The sequence below is a fragment of the Chlorocebus sabaeus genome, chromosome 17, assembly GCF_047675955.1.
Source record: "Chlorocebus sabaeus isolate Y175 chromosome 17, mChlSab1.0.hap1, whole genome shotgun sequence".
Classification (NCBI taxonomy): Eukaryota; Metazoa; Chordata; class Mammalia; order Primates; family Cercopithecidae; genus Chlorocebus; species Chlorocebus sabaeus.
The window spans coordinates 31,950,204-31,966,942 of record NC_132920.1 but is presented as its reverse complement, the minus strand read 5'-3'; the positions used below and the strand labels follow the sequence as shown (position 1 = coordinate 31,966,942).

General features: G+C 47.7%; 3 non-coding genes and 1 pseudogene across 4 annotated transcripts; all 4 read right to left on the bottom strand.

Moving 5' to 3' along the window:
* Positions 1-8,241: 8,241 nt before the first annotated feature.
* LOC103222358 (uncharacterized) lies at positions 8,242-12,782 on the bottom strand (annotated as a pseudogene). Its single transcript, XR_493329.3, has 5 exons — positions 12,585-12,782; positions 12,228-12,268; positions 11,540-11,628; positions 10,532-10,733; positions 8,242-8,465 (listed from the first exon to the last, which is right to left on the bottom strand). The product of XR_493329.3 is annotated as an uncharacterized protein (transcript).
* Positions 10,424-10,506, bottom strand: LOC140708964 (small nucleolar RNA ZL8). The gene has a single exon (XR_012089267.1). It is a non-coding gene; the product is annotated as a small nucleolar RNA ZL8 (small nucleolar RNA).
* On the bottom strand, positions 10,829-10,895 carry LOC119626870 (small nucleolar RNA SNORD52). Its single transcript, XR_005243063.1, has one exon. It is a non-coding gene; the product is annotated as a small nucleolar RNA SNORD52 (small nucleolar RNA).
* On the bottom strand, positions 12,362-12,424 carry LOC119626872 (small nucleolar RNA SNORD48). The gene has a single exon (XR_005243065.1). It is a non-coding gene; the product is annotated as a small nucleolar RNA SNORD48 (small nucleolar RNA).
* Positions 12,783-16,739: the final 3,957 nt, after the last annotated feature.

The window sequence follows — 16,739 nt, the reverse complement described above, 5'->3', positions numbered from 1 at the left end:
TCTCCACCCAGGCTGGCCTCAAACTCCTGCACTCCAGCACTCCTTCTGCCTTGGCCTCCCAAAATGCTGGGATTACAGACATTAGCCACCACGCCTGACCAAAACTTTTAAAAGTTTTTTTTGTTTTGTGACAGTTCCTCTGCCTCTTTTAGAGGAAATCAACCCAGTGTGGGGCGCAGGTATTCCCTGTGTGGTAACCCAGTGTGGAGCGCAGGTGTTCCCTGTGTGGTAACCCAGTGTGGGGCGCAGGTGTTCCCTGTGTGGTAACCCAGTGTGGGGCGCAGGTGTTCCCTGTGTGGTAACCCAGTGTGGGGCGCAGGTGTTCCCTGTGCGGCACCAGGAGCTGGGACTTGCTCCCTGTTTCAAGGTGGTACCAGCTAATGCTGCAAGGCCCTTTGAAGAAGGCTCCCCCTTCCAGTTTATTATCTGCCATCAGTAAATAACTGGGGATTATCAGCTGACATCTTTATCTTCGCTACATTCTTTAGAGTTTAAGACAGGCAACAGCCAGCCTAGAATGTGACCCACTTCCACCTGAGGTTCACCTGACTGGGAGCAATAAAGTTTAACATTTCAAGAGTCAGCAGGTACTTTAACCCTTAGGATAATTTGTTTCTTTATATAGTCTTTGGAAAATGATACAACAATTAAAAAAAAAAAAAGAAAAAAAAGAAAAAAAAAACCCGCCAGGCATGGTGGCTCAGGAGGCAAAGGCTGCAGTGAGCCAAGATGACGCCAGTGCACTCCAGCCTGGGCAACACAGCGAGACCCTGTCCCCCACACACACAAAAAAATCATGGGACAGTAGAATGCAAATGAAAAGAAAGTACTACAATAAACAAACTAACAGATGGACCTAAGATGCCAAAAACCAGGTACCCCTGTATGCCATTGGGCAGCAGAGCTCATGATGGCTCTGTGGCTGTTCTGACTGCAGGTAACAAATCCACGTAACAAAGTAGGACAGGCACAGTGGCTCATGCCTGTAACCCCAGCACTTTGGGAGGCTGAGGCAGGCAAGTCACAGGCTCAAGACCAACCTGATCAACATGGTGAAACCTCGTCTCTACTAAAAATACAAAAATTAGCCAGATGTGGTGACGCATGCACACCAGTAATCCCAGCTACTCAGGAGGCTGAGTCAGGAGCATCGCTTGAACCTGGGAGGCATAGGTTGCAGTGAGCTGGTATCATGCTACTGCACTCCAGCCTGGGCAACAGAGCAAGACTCCATCTCAAAAACAAAACAAACAAACAAACAAACAAAAAAAGCAACTCTGGAGTTGGAGCATCTCATTCCATCCTTCATGTTTCAAAACTTCCTTTTCATGTCACCTCTGATTTCTCTGCTCCACATTATGGATTATTTCTCCCTCCAACTCACTAATTCTGTAGTTGGTCTGCTGTTTATCTTATTTATTGTGTATCTTTTTTTTTTTTTAAGAGATGGGGTCTTGCAATATTTTTTTTTAGAGATGGGGTCTCGAACTTCTGGGTTCAGGTGATCCTCCCACCTTGGCCTCCCAAAGTGCTGGGATTACAGGCATGAGTCACCACACCCAGCCCCTAAGCTACGTTCTTAAGATACTAAGAAATATTTCAGATGTGCAAAAATAAGAAATGAGAGGCCAGGCACATTACATATGTATACATACTCAAAATTATATACATATTAATTTTACATACTACTAATATGTAAACATTACATAATACTAGTTATTGGTTTTTTTTTTGAGACAGTCTCACGCTGTTGCTCAGGCTGGAGTGCAGGGGTGCAATCTCGGCTCCCTGCAACCTCCACCTCCTGGGTTCAAGCAATTTTCATGCCTCAGCCATCAGAATAGCTAAGATTACAGGCATGCACCACACTTGGCTAATTTTTGTATTTTTAGTAGAGACGGGGTTTCGCCATATTGGCCAGGTTGGTGTCAAACTCCTGGCCTCAAGTGATCCACCTGCTTCGGCCTCCCAAAGTGTTGTAATTACAGGCATGAGGTACCGCACCCGGCCCCAAAAGCTTTTAAGGTTGTTTCTGGGCTCTAGAATTTCCTCACAACCCAAATGATGCAAATTCCATCCATAAGTTGTTGGTGCAGGTTTGGGTGTACCCCACAAAGCCTGCCGCTCTGACTCTGGCCAATGGATAGAAATTTTACTTCTTGAACACTGACAAAAGAGCTCCAAGCAGTTCCTGGGTTTCTGTAGTGTGGCCGAAGCAGAGTAGAGATGGGGTTTCATCATGTTGGCCAGGCTAGTCCCGAACCCGACCTCAGGTGTAGAAGATGAGGTCAGAAAGTTGATGGAGCTAGACTGGGAGGACCTTGTTGGGTGGCCCTTGTAAGATGGAGTCTTTTACTCTGAGTGAAATGGCAGCTATTACAGGATCTTCAGAAGAGGGTAGACATGACATGACTCCTGATTTGGAAGGAACCTTCCGGCTGCTGTGCAGAGAGAGCCTGTAACAGGGCAAAAGTGGAAGCCAGGAGACCAGGTAGGAGACGGTTGCGGTTGTCTAGGTAAAAGCCAGTGGTGGCTCCCACCAGGATGCAGCAGCAGTAAAGGTGTGAGACACAGATCCTGCTATCATTTCTAAGGTAGAGACAGTATGATTTGCTGACAAATTAGATGTAGCATGTGAGAACGGGACAGGAGTCAGGCAGATTCCCAGGGTCTAGCCTAAGCAGCTGGCAGGGAGAGGTGTCACCTCGAGGGCCAGCACACTGGCCAGTGGGTAAGGATTCCAAGGATTCCTGTCTCCCATTTCTGTGGGGAGACAGGCTGAGGCCAAGCCTTAGGAGGCTCACTGCCTACAGCAGCTGAAGTAGCAGGCCAGTCTCTATTAGAGTAACTGCAAGCTGGGGAGTTCAGCCTGGGGGGCTGGGAAGGAGGACTGTTTATTACTGAAGTTGCTCCACTCCTGGTATGGAAATGGGGCCTAAAGAAATGAGGAAAATAGCATTTTGGGGTTGAGGTCTTTCAGCATCACCACTTCGAGGGAAAAGAAGTTCACATGACCATCTTCACCATGGCTGTAGCTCAGTCTTACACCCTAAACCTGGAATGGCACCCACCACACAGGGGAGGACTTGGACCATACAAAGGGCAGGGGAATGCAGAAGAGACCCTTGGTGACAAGAAATGAAACCAACAAAGCTGAGTGTGGTGGCATATGCCTGTTGCCCCAGCTACTGAGGAAGCTGAGGTGGGAGGATCACTTGAGCCCAGGAATTCAAGTCAGGCCTGGGCAACAGAGCATGACTCTCTCTCTTCATTTATTTATTTAGAGACAAGGCTCACTCTGTTGCCCAGACTGCAGTGCAGTGGCACAATCATGGCTCACTGCAGCCTCAACTTCCAGGGCTCAAGCAATTCTCCCACCTCAGTCTCCCAAGTAGTGGAACCACAGGCATGCCAGCACACCTGGCTAATTTTTAAATTGTTTTGTAGGAACTAGATTTCACCGTGTTGCCCAGGCAGACTGGTCTCAAACTCCTGGGTTCAAGAGATCTGCCCACCGCTGCCTCCCAAAGTGCTGGGATTGCAGGCGTGAGCCACGGCACTGGGCATCTTTTTTGTTACAGACGGGATAAGCCGGGCTTGGTGGCTCAAGCCTGTAATCTCAGCATTTGGGGAGGCCAAAGCAGGTAGATCATTTGAGTTCAGGAGTTAGACACCAGTCAGGCAATATAGTGAAAACTTCACTGTATAAAAAATTTAAAAATTAGCTGGGCATGGCCAGGCACAGTGACTCACCTGTAATCCCAGCACTTTGGGAGGCTGAGGCAGGCAGATCACAAGGTCAGGAGATTGAGACCATCCTGGCTAACATGGTGAAACCCCACCTGTACTTAAAATACAAAAAAATTAGCCGGGCATGGTGGCCGGCGCCTGTAGTCCCAGTTACTCGGGAGGCTGAGGCAGGAGAATGGCGTGAACCTGAGAGGTGGAGCTTGCAGCGAGCTGAGATTGTGCCAGTGCACTCCAGCCTGGGTGACAGAGCAAGACTCCGTCTCAAAAAAAAAAAAAAAAAAAAAAATTAGCTGGGCATGATGGAGCACCTGTGGTTCCAGCTACTTGGGAGGCTGAGGTGGGAGGATCACTTGAGCCCAGGAGGTCAAGGCTGCAGTGAGCTGTAATCTTGCCACTGTACTCAAGCCTGAGCAACAGAGTGACACGCTGTCTCAAAAAGAAGAGAGGGTATGCCGGGTGCAGTGGGTCACATCTATAATCCCAACACTTTGGGAGGTGTGTGGATCACTTGGAGTCAGGAGTTTGAAACCAGCCTGGCCAACATAGTGAAACCCTATCTCTACTACTCAAAAAATAAATAAAAATAAAAAAGAGGTTATCTATTTACAAACGAGGAAATTGTTATGGGAATGACTGAGGAACTTAGCCAAAGTTAACCTAGCAGTAAGTGTTCAGTCTGGCTCCTGAATCTTTTTGAAACAATCTCACTCTGTCACCCAGGCTAGAGTGCAGTGGTACCATCTTGGTTCACTGCAGCCTCCACCTCTCAGGTTCAAGCGATTCTCATGCCTCAGCGTCCTGAGTAGCTGGGATTACAGGTGCGTGCCACTATGCCTGGTTAACTGTATGTATGTATGTATGTATGTATATATTTTGAGACGTAGTTTCATTCTTGTTGCCCAGGCTGGAGTGTAATGGCATGTTCTCAGCTCACTGTAACCTCTGCCTGCCAGGTTCAGGTGATTCTCCTGCCATCAGCCTCCTGAGTAGTTGGGATTACAGGCACATGCCACCACACCTGGCTTTTTTTTTTTTTTTTTTTTTTTTGGTATTTTTAGTAGAGACAGGGTTTCGCCATGTTGGCCAGGCTGGTCTTGAACTCCTGACCTTAGGTGATCCACCCGCCTTGGCCTCCCAAAGTGCTGGGATTACAGGCGTGAGCCACCACACCCGGCCCTAGTTGTATTTTCTGTACAGGCAGGGTTTCGTCATGTTGGCCAGGCTGGTCTCAAACTCCTGGCCTCAAGTCATCCACCTGCCTCAGCCTCCCAAAGTGCTGGGATATAGGAGTGAGGCACCACGCCAGGCTAGGCTCCTGAATCTTGACCAGTCCCTTATACTTCCTCTGTGATACTGTCATTTTAAACAGTCAAGTGTCATACAAATAGAACTCCTGATATATACTACCTAGACATACCCATCAGCTTATAAAAATACATTCTGAAGGTTTTTTTTTTTTCTTTTTGAGACAGAGTCTCGCTTTGTCACCCAGGCTGGAGTGCAGTGGCACAACCTTGGCTCACTGCAACCTCTGCCTCCTGGGTTCAAGCAATTCTCCTGACTCAGCCTCTGTAGTTCAGCAGCTGAGATTAGACACATGCTACCATGCTTCGCTAGATTTTTGTATTTTTAGGGGAGACAGAATTTCACCATGTTGGCCAGGCTGATCTTGAACTCCTGACCTCATGTGATTTGCTCACCTCAGCTTCCCAAAGTGCTGGGATTACAGGCATGAGCCATCTCACCCGGCCGGAAGTCTTTTTTTTTTTTTTTTTTTTTTTAGGATGAAGTCTCCCCGTCTTGTTGCCCAGGCTGGAGTGTAGTGGCACGATATTGGCTCACTGCTACCTCCACCCGCCAGGTTCAAGCAATTCTCCTGCCTCAGCCTCCCCAGTCAGTACCTGGGACTACAGACACACGCCACCACGGCTGGCTAATTTTCACATTTTTATTAGATACGGGGTTTCACCATATTGGCCTGGCTGGTCTCCAACTCCTGACCTTGTGATCCACCCACCTTGGCCTCCCAAAGTACTGGGATTACAGGCGGGAGCCCGGCCCCTTTTTTGTATTTTTTTTTTTTAATAGAGATGGGGTTTCACCATGTCAGCCAGGTTGGTCCCAAACCCCTGACCTCAGGTGATCAGTCTGCCTCAGCTTCGATTACAGGCATGAGTCACCATGCCAGACCCTGAAGTTTTTTATGTCCACAGATGTGTCTGGAAGGGTGGACTCCAAATGAACTATAGGAAAATACATGAACAACAAAAAATGTTGCAGGCCAGGCATGGTGGTTCTGGCCTAGAAACCTAGCACTCACTTTCAGACACCAAGGCTGGCGTTCGGGAGACCAGCCTGACAAACATGGAGAAACTCTGTCTCTACTAAAAATTAGCTGGGCATGGTGGCACATAATCCCAGCTGCTTGGGAGGCTGAGGCAGGAGAATTGCTTGAACCCAGGAGGCAGAGGTTGCGGTGAGCTGAGATCGTGCCATCACACTCCAGCCTGGGCAACAAGAGCAAAACTACGTCTCAAAAATAAATAAATAAAGCCAAGCGTGGTGGCTCACACCTGTAATCCCAGCATTTTGGGAGGCCGAGGCAGGCGGATGGTGACGTCAGGACATGGAGACCATCCTGGCCAACATGGTGAAACCCTATCTCTAGTAAAAATACAAATTAGCTGGGTGTGGTCGTGCACACCTGTGTTCCCAGCTACTCGGGAAACTGAGGCAGGATAATCGCTTGAACCTGGGAGGTGGAGGTTGCAGTGAGCTGAGATCACACCACTGCACTCCAGCCTGGCAACAGAGCAAGACTCTGTCCCCTCTACCAAAAAAAAGTTGTGGCAGAACACATGAAGAACTATTCTTTTTGAAAAATAAAAAATGGGCCAGGCACAGTGGCTCATGCTTGTAATGCCAGCACTTTGGGAGTCCGAGGTGGACAAATCACAAGGTGGAGTTCGAGACCAGTCTGGCCAACATGGTGAAACCCCCGTCTCTACTAAAAATACAAAAAATTAGCTGGGTGTGGTGGCGGGTGCCTGTAGTCCCAGCTACTCAGGAGGCTGAGGCAGAAGAATGGCATGAACCTGGGAGGCAGAGGTTGCAGTGAGTCCAGATCGCGCCACTGCACTCCAGCCTGGGCAACACAGCGAGACACCATCCCCCCCAAAAAAAAAAAGAAAAATGTTGTCTCCTGTGTCTGGTGGATCATTCAATTTTTATAAAGTTCAAAAGATATACAAAATTAAAATGACACATTGTTTAGGAATGCACTCAGTAAAACTACTAAGAAAAGCCAGAGGATGATATACCCAGTTAATTCTCCAAGTAGGAAGAAAAAGCGAAACTGAATCACACAGGTTTGCTTCAAAGTTATTGGTAATGTTCCAGCTGGGCACATTACTTGAGGTCAGGAGTTCAAAACCACCCTGGTCAATATGGTGAAACCCCCATCTCTTTAAAATAAGGTGTGCAGCTGTAGCCTGTTACTGGGAACGCTGAAGCATGAAAACCACTTGAACCCAGGAGGGACAGGCTGCAGTGAGCCAAAATTGCACCACTATATTCCAGCCCAGGTAACAGGGTGTAACTGTCTCCACAAAAAAAAAAAAAAAAAAAAAAAGGTGGCTAATTAGGTAGCTGTGTGGATACTTTACAATAATTTAAAAAGCTAAAATTTGGCCAGGCTCAGTGGCTCATGCCTATAATCCCAACACTTTGGGAGGCTGAGGCAGGCGGATGGTTTAAGGTGGGTGGATCACCTGAGATCAGGAGTTTAAGACCAGCCTGGCCAATATGGTGAAACCTTGCCTCTGCTAAAAATACAAAAAATAGTTGGGGGAGGTGGCAGGTGCCTGTAATTCCAGCTACTCAGGAGGCTGTGAGGCAGGAGAATCACTTGAACTCAAGACGCAGAGGTTACAGTGAGGCAAGATTTTACCATTGCACTCCAGCCTGGGCAACAAGGGCAAAACTCCACCTCCCCTCCACCAAAAAACAAAAAAAAACAAAAAACCTCAAATGACTGTCAAAAGTCTAGTGTATTATACATAATACTATGTCACCCAACCAAGAATCTCTAATATTAGGGTTAAGGTGGGGTACAGCCTAACTCTTAGCATTAACTCACACGGCTTCACCTTTCACTTCCCTTAATCTTTTTTTGAGATGGCTGACTGGAGTACAGTGGCATGATCTCTGCTCACTGTAACCTCCAACTCCCTGGTTCAAAGCTATTCTGCCGCCTCAGCCTCCCGAGTAGCTTGGGATTACAAGGCATGCATCACCACACCCAGCTAATTTTTGTATATATATATTTTTTAGTAGAGACGGGGTTTCACCATGTTGGCCAGGATAATCTCGATCTCCTGACCTTGTGACCCACCCACCTCAGCCTCCCAAAGTGCTGGGGTTACAGGTATGAGCCACTGTGCCCAGCCCCCTTAATCTTTTTGTACCTTTTCACTGAGACCAAACCATGTCTTGTTTACTTTAAAATGTTTTATTAGAATTATTTTGATAAAAGCAAATACTTGTATATAAGACAAATACAGGAAATAGAAGCTCTCTACTTGAAGTGCCCCCTAATTTTCAGGCATTCTTCCCCCAATAAGGTGACACAGCTGCTCACACAGGGTAATACAGGAAAGTTGTCAGTTCTTAGGATATGCCCAGCACCAGGCAGAAGATATTGTGTCAGCAAATTCCTGAAAATTCATAAAAAGAATATTAGAACCATATAGAATGTACCAATACAAATGAAGGATTTTATGTCCTTTGCAGAAACATGGATGCAACCAAAGGCCATGATCCTCAGGTGAATTAATACAGAACAGAAAACCAGATACCGTATGTTCTCACTTGCAAGTGGGAGCTAAACGTTGAGTATACACTGAACCCAAGTAACGAAATTACACATAATACCCCCTAAATCTACAACAAAAGCTGAGGCTGGGCATGGTAGCTCACGCCTGTCAATTCCAACACTTTGGGAGGCCAAGGCAGGAGAATCACTTGAGCCCAGAAGTTTGAGACCCAGCTTGAGCACCATAGTAGGACCCCATATCTACAGATTTTTTTTGAGATGGAGTCTTGCTGTCACCCAGGGTGAAGCGCAATGGCGCCATATCAGCTCACTGCAACCTCCACCTCCCAGGTTCAAGCTACTCTCCTGCCTCAGCCTCCTAAGTAGATCACTGACAGGCACCTGCCACCACGCCCAGCTAATTTTTGTATTTTTAGTAGAGACAGGTTTTCACCATGTTGGCCAGGCTGACTCAGGTGATCCACCCACCTCAGCCTCCCACAGAGGCGGCGATTATAGGCGTGAGGCACCACACCCATCCTCAAATTTTTTTAAAAAAAATTAGCCAGGGATAGGCTGGGCGAGGCTTGCGGTGAGCCAAGATCGCGCCACTGCATTCCAGCCTGGGCGACAGAGCGAGACTCATCTCAAAAAAATCAGTCAGAGATAGTGGTGCATGCCTGTAGTCATTAGCTACTCCAAGGGTGAGGTGAGAGGTGAGCTTCAACCCAGGAAGTTGAGGCTGCAGTGAGCTGTAATTGCACCACTGCACTCCAGCCTGGGTGAGAGCAAGACTGTCTCAAAAAACAGTAAAATTGTCAGACGTTATGGCTTACACCTGTAATCCCAGCACTTTGGGAGGCCAAGGTGGGCAAATCACCTGAGATCAGGAGTTCGAGACCAACATGGTGAAACTCCATCTCTATTAAAAATACAAAATTAGCTGGGCACGGTGGTGCATGCCTGTAATCCCAAGTAGTCGGGAGGCTGAGAGGCAGAATCACTTGAACCTGGGAGGCAGAGGGTGCAGTGAGCTGAGAATGCGCCACTGCAGTCTAGCCTGGGCGACAAAGCGAAACTCCATCTCAAACAAAAAATAAAAATACATGTTGCGGGCTGTGTGCGGTGGCTAACACCTGTAATCTCAGCACTTTGGGAGGTCAGGCGGATCTCTTGGTCAGGAATTCAAGACCAGCCTGGCCACCATGGTGAAACCCTGTCTCTATTAAAAATACAACAAGTAGCCGGGCCTGGTGGCGCATGCCTGTAATCCCAGCTACTTGGGAGGCTGAGGCAGGAGAATTGCTTGAACCTGGGAGACAGAGGCTGTAGTAAGCTGATATGGCGTACCATATCATGATAAAGAGTGTACCACTGCACTCCAGCCTGGATGACAGAGCGAGTCTCAAAAAATACACAAAACATGTTGGGGTGGGGCACAGTGGCTCACTGAGGCAGGAGTTGAAGACCAGCCTGTGCACAAAGTGAGACCCTGTAATATAGTTTAGATCTGTCTCCCCACCAAATCTCATATTGAATTGTAATGGATCACTGGGATGGATTCTTCATGAATGACTTAAGTACCATCCCGTTGATGCTGTGCTCATGACAATCAGTTCTCTAGAGACCAGTTTATTAAAAAGGTGAGGAAACTCCCAGCCATTGCTGCTGCTCTGGCCATGCTACATCCCTACTTTTCTCTGTACCTTATGCAATATAAAGTATCATGAGGCCTCCCCAGAGGCTGAGTAGATGCCAGCACCATGCTTCACATACATCCTGCAGAACCATAGCCAATCAAACCTCATCATGTAAATAACTGGCCATAAAAACATGAATTACAGGAGATTCTAGGCAGGATGAGGGTGGATCAGGTGGGTTCAAAGATCCTCAGAGAAAAGCTCAGAGACTCTAGTCCAACCAGATCATCATTACCGCTCCGACTGAGCCAAAACAAAGGATACTCACCATAGCAACGAAGGAGAACACGCATGGCTCTCCACCTCTCCCAGCCTGAAGGTCAAGTCGCAGGAATCACTGTCTAAGCATGACAGCCATACAAAGCTTCTTTCCACGAGGGGGAGGTTCCAAACCTTAGGCCTTCACTCAGGTTAGTGCAGAATCTCTGTGAAGGAGCATTGTCCCTGGCTGGGCTTCCAGAGCTCACATTCTAACAAGGTGAAAACAAGACAATTTGAGAATAAGCAGAATTATGGCTCTTCCATTGGGTCCCTCTTAGAAACCCAAGTATCCAGTTCCCTAAATGAGTCAGAACTTAGTTTTGACATCATGACCAGCATCAGAGACTCTAGTCTGTGAAATCATCATTCCCAATTAGGGAGATCTGGATCAAGGGAAGCCCTTCTGGAAAGAGATCTATCCAGTACATTCAAAGAAAACACAACAGTCCCAATATATATTGGTCTAACAAATGAGTCCAAGAATGGACGTTAGAAAGAGTAATAGAAAGTAACTTAAAACTGCAGAGAACAGCTCCTCTGGGAGGTCTCAGTGTACTCCTAGTTTACAGTAGAAATGAGTGGAGGAGTCAGGTTACCCAGCCTTCAACAAAAATACAGGAATTTATTGAAACGTAAAAACACAGGCCAGGCAAGGTGGCTCACGCCTGTAATCCCAGCACTTTGGGAGGCCGAACCAGGTGGATCACCTGAGTTTGAGACCAGCCTGACCAATATGGAGAAACCCCGTCTCTACTAAATACAAAATTAGCAGGGAGCCGTGGCACATGCTTGTAATCCCAGCTACTCTAGAGGCTGAGGCAGGAGAATCGCCTGAACCCAGGAGGCAGAGATTGCAGTAAGTGTAGACCATGCCACTGTACTCCAGCCTAGGCAACAGAGCGAGACTCTCTCCCCTGGTCCCCCAAAACAGTAAAAACACAACAGTCACAAGGAAAATGGTGTAACCCAAAAAGTAGTCTCTAGAAAGTCACCAACATCAGGCGCAGCGACTCACCTCTGTAACTCCAGTACTTTGGGAGACAGGCAGGAGGACTGTTTGAGCCCAGGAGTCGAGACCAGCCTGGACATGGTAAAAGCCCGTTTCTGTTAAAAAAAAAAAAAAAAAAAAAAAAAAAAAACTAAAAATTAGCCAGGCGTGGTGGTAGCACGTGCCTGTAGTCCCAGGAGGCTGAGGTGGAAAGACCACTCGAGCCCTGACGGCGGATGCGGCAGGAAGATCCTGGTATTGCGCTCCAGCCTGGGCGACGGAGCAAACAGTCTCAAAAACAAAATAGCAAGAACAAATAAAAGGGTCACCAGCTGTGGTACGTGGATAGCTCAAAAAAGAAAAAAGTGGCAGGACGCAATGGCTCACGAGGTCAGGAGACGGAGACCATCCTGACCAACACGGTGAAACCCCTTCTACTAAAAATACAAAAATTAGCCGAGTGTGGTGGGGCGGGCCTGTAGTCCCAGCTAGTCGGGAAGCTGAGGCAGGACAATCGACTGAACCCGGGAGGCAGAGGCTGCAGTACTGTGTTCTTGCCACTGCACTCCAGCCAGGGGGACAGGCAGACTGTCTCCAAAAAAAAAAAAAAAAAAAAAAAAGGCAGGGAGGCGCATAATGCCCCATGAACGAAAGCCTGCTTGGGAACAAAGCTTTCCCAAGAGGCACTCAAAAGGCTCCCGCACCTAATACTCACCTTTACTCAAGGATAACACAGCGATGAACGTCTTACAATTCCTAACGGGGAAATGAAACACAGGAACAAAAGATTAGAGATCTTGGCCGTGAACCCCTCGTTGAGCCCGGTCTAGAAATGTTGGACCGAGGGGCGGTCAGAGCGCTGCGGTGATGGCGTCAGCGACACACTCAGAGTCACCTGGGGTCATCATCACTCCCCTCCTCTCCCCGGGCGACCGTCACCCCCATTTTACAGTCACTCGCACAACCCCACTCACAGTTGTGATGTCGCGATTAGTCAGCAGGGGCTGTGGCGCCGCTAGCCGAGTTCCAAGAAGAGGCACCAGAAACTCTACAGTGTGCAATGGTAGTTCACCTCGACTGGGGACCGCGCTCTCCTCCCTCGGCCAGGCCGCGACGTACCTGCCCGCTGGCTGCTGCGCAAAGGCAGGGCAGGCCATTGGGATCCCCTGCTCCCCCTCACTCAACAGCCGGGCCTGCAGCACGCGGTAGAAAAACATTACATCTCTTCTACCAGCAACCCACGAGCCCACTCCGCAAAAAGGACTAAAATGGTGAGGCCGGGTCTATTTATGGCGGCGCCGGGTCGGGGGCCTGACGGCTATGGCTGTTTTCTTATCTGCCTGGCTAAACGCGCGGCATTTTCCCCATTGTTCATCCACATAGAACTACAACAAAGTGAAAGAAAGGCCAGGAAAGTATGTTTCACCCCCTTCTGGGCAAACATTCGGAGATGCTTTCTGAATTTTGAAAAACAAAAAACAGGGACCTGTCTGGCCAGGCGGAAGAAAGTCCCTGGCGCCAGCAGGCCAGCGCCAGCCGGATGCTGTTCATAAGCCGCTTCCCAGGAGCCCGTGGTTGGTTAATGACCTTGGGACTCCGCTGGAGCGCGCGCGCAGCTGCGCCAGTTTAGGGTCCAGCTGCCCCAGTTTAGGGTCCAGCTGCCCCAGCTTAGGGTCCAGCTGCCCCAGCTTAGGGTCCAGCTGCCCCAGTTTAGGGTCCAGCTACTGTGACACTCCGCACTCCGTTCCCCCAGCGAAATCTGAATTCGTCTCCCAGCTCGATCCCGCAGACTGTCAGGCACCTTAAGCGTCAATTAAACAAAACAAAAACCAAAAACACAAAAGCCAGGTCGGGCGTAATAGGTCACTCCTGTGATCTCAACACTTTGGACAGGCCTAGGCAGAGGATCACTTGAGACCCGGAGTTCGAGACCAGCCTGGGCAAATAGTGACACCCAACCCCCGTCTCTACTTAAAAAATAAATAAATAACAGCATTTTTGAAACTCATAAATCATTTCAAATCCCACCTTTCTGGACCCTTTCCTATCTCCCTCATTTATAAACGTGTATGATATTTGGTGATGTGTGTTGTGTGTGTTGGTATCTTTTTCTTCATTTTTTTTTTTTGAGAGGGAGTGTCGCCCAGACTGGAGTGCAGTGGCATGATGTCGACTCACTGCAACCTCCGCTTCCTCGGTTCAAGCGATTTTCCTGCCTCGGTCTCCCAGGTACCAGGGATTACAGGTGCACACCGCCACGCCTGGCTAATTTTTATGTTTTTAGTAGAGTCAGGATTTCACCATGTAAGCCAGGCTGGTCTCGAACTCCTGACCTCAGGTTATCTGCCTGCCTAGGCCTCCACAAAATGCTGGGATTACAGGCGTGAGCCACCAAGCCCAGCCTGATTGAGAGTAGCTATCTCTAGGTTCAGTTTTGGGGAGGAAGTGTTAGGGACACCTAGCTGATATGGCAGGAAGAATACCTTCAGGAAAGGCTTGTGTGGGAGGACAACCCATTAACGTAATCTTCTCAGCTTTATGCTGTGCAGCCTTTTTCTCCTTTCCTCATATATTTGCTATTTTTTAGAGTATTCATGAAAAAGGACAAAAAGGCTACTGTTCGTAAAATCTAGGGTAAAACCATCATTTAGAACCCGACACGAACTACTAAATGCCAACGATATTCAGGCAGGCAGTGGGGGAAAAAATCTTTGGCTCCTAAACCATCACTTGTTGCTCTCTAATTTGACCTTGGATGCAGCTCAAGTGACCACTTCCATATGCTAAATTGTCAAAAAGGTTCTAGAATACCTAATATAGAGGAGAATGGGATGAGGATTACAGAGGTGATACAAAGAACCTGACTCATCTTTCCTTTACCACCATAGCCCCAAACTCTCATTCCTCCGGACCGTCACTTGGATAATTGTAGCTAGGGTGACCATAGCTGAAAATGTTAGTCTACCTCACAGTTCTGCTCAAAACGATCTTAGAACTTTTGAAGTGAAGCTATTCAGACAAAATACTTTATTTTAAAAGGAGGCAACGAAAGCTAAATCAGTCTAAATAATTTGACTTGGTCACCCAAGTTGGGATTTGCAGAGCCATAGTCTGAACCTCCACTTCATTGTTGCTGTTTTGCCCATCCCGCAAGTTTTATTTTTTATTTATTTTATCTTTTTTTTTGAGACGCAGTTTTGCTCTTGCTGCTCAGGCTGGACCGCAGTGGTGTGATCTCAGCTCACCGCAACCTCCACTTCCCAGGTTCAAGCAATTCTCCTGCCTCAGCCTCCGTAGTAGCTGGGATTACAGAGATTCGCCACCAAGCCCAGCTAATTTCTTTCTTTCTTTCTTTTTGACATGCAGTCTCACTGTAGCCCAGGCTGGAGTGCGCTGGCATGATCTTGGCTCACTGCAACCTCCACCTCCTGAGTTCAAGCGATTTTCCTGCCTCAGCCTCCCCAGTAACTGGGATTATAGGCATCCATTACCATACCCAGCTAATTCTATTGTGAGGTTTTTTTTTTTTTTTTTTTTTTTGAGACAGAGTCTCACTCTCTGTCGCCCAGGTTGGAGTGCAGTGGTGCAGTCTTGGCTCCTGCAACCTCTACCTCCTGGGTTCAAGGGATTCTCCTGCCTCAGCCTACTGAGTAGCTGGGACTATAGGCTTGTGCCACCACACCTGGCTTTTTTTTTTTTTTTTTTTTTTTTAGTAGAGACGGGGTTTCGCCATGTTGGCCAGGCTGGTCTTGAACTCCTGACCTCAGGTGATCCACCGGCCTCGGCCTCCCAAAGTGCTGGGATTACAGGCGTGAGCCACGACGCCCAGCCAGCTAATTCTATTGCTTTTTGTGGAGATGGGGTTTCACCATGTTGGCCAGGCTGGTTTTGAACTCCAGACCTCAAGTGCTCCGCCCGCCTCAGCCTCCCTAAATTCTGGGATTATAGGCATGAGCCATCGCACCTGGCCCATTTTATTTTTAAATTGTTTTTGTAAATTGACAAACTTTAGTTGTATATATTAGGTACAAAATAGTCATTAACTATTAACACAATATGGAGTAATTAAATCAAGCTAATTAACATATCACCGCAAATACTTTTGTGATAAGAACATTTGAAATTTTGAAATATACACTATTAACTATTTTCACCATGCCATGGAATATATACCCCCCCAAAAAAATGAAAACAAAAACACAAAAACAGGCAGGGCACAGTGGCTCACGCCTATAATCTCAGCACTTGGGGAGGAATAGACAAGGGGATCGCTTGAGCTGAAGAGTTTGAGACCATCCTGGGCAACACAGCAAGACTTGGTCTCTACAAAATGCAAAAAATTGGCCGAGCATGGTGGCACATACCTGTAGACCCAGTTACTCAGGAGGTTAAGGTGGGAGGATTGCTTAAACCCAGGAGTTTGAGACTACAGTGAGCTCTACTGTGCTGCAGCCTGGGTAACAGAGCAATATCCCGTTTCAAAAAAAAAAATACAATTCATTCCTCCTGTCTGAGGCTTTGTTCCCCTTGCACATCTCCCCATTCCCCCATCCCACAGCCCTTGCTAACCACCACTTCTTCTCTGCTTCTGAGTTCTACTGTTTAGATTCCACATATAAATGAATATGAGCCGAGGTCAGGAGACTGAAACCATCCTGGCTAACACGGTAAAACCCCGTCTCTACCAAAAATACAAAAAATGAGCCAGGCGTGGTGACACGCGCCTGTAGTCCCAGTTAGGAGGCTGAGGCAAAAGAATCCCTTGAACCTGGGAGGCGGAAGTTACAGTGATCCGAGATCCTGCCACTGCACTCCAGCCTGGGCGACAGAATGAGAGTGAGACTCCATCTCAAAAAAACAACAACGAAAAAGTGACTGTTTTTTGTGGACTCCGCTAAGTGCAAGAGGGAGAGAAAACAACCATGATCCCCTCTCAGCACCACCCCTCCCTCCTCGCTCCAGTTAACCCACCTCAACCACCCCTCCAACACCCTTTTGAAGCTGCCATCCCTACTTTTCCCTGAAACAAGCCCCACTCTAATCAAGACGGGCACCTGCAATTCCTCTTAAGGCCCACAATTAAGCCCTAACAAAAATATGTGTAGCCCTAACTCCAACACGTATAACTCTTCAGAAGTACTGTCCTTTTCAGACTATAAAGATAGATGGAATTCAGACACTATCCCTCCCCAAATATCCATTATCTTCACATATAAACAGACAAGAA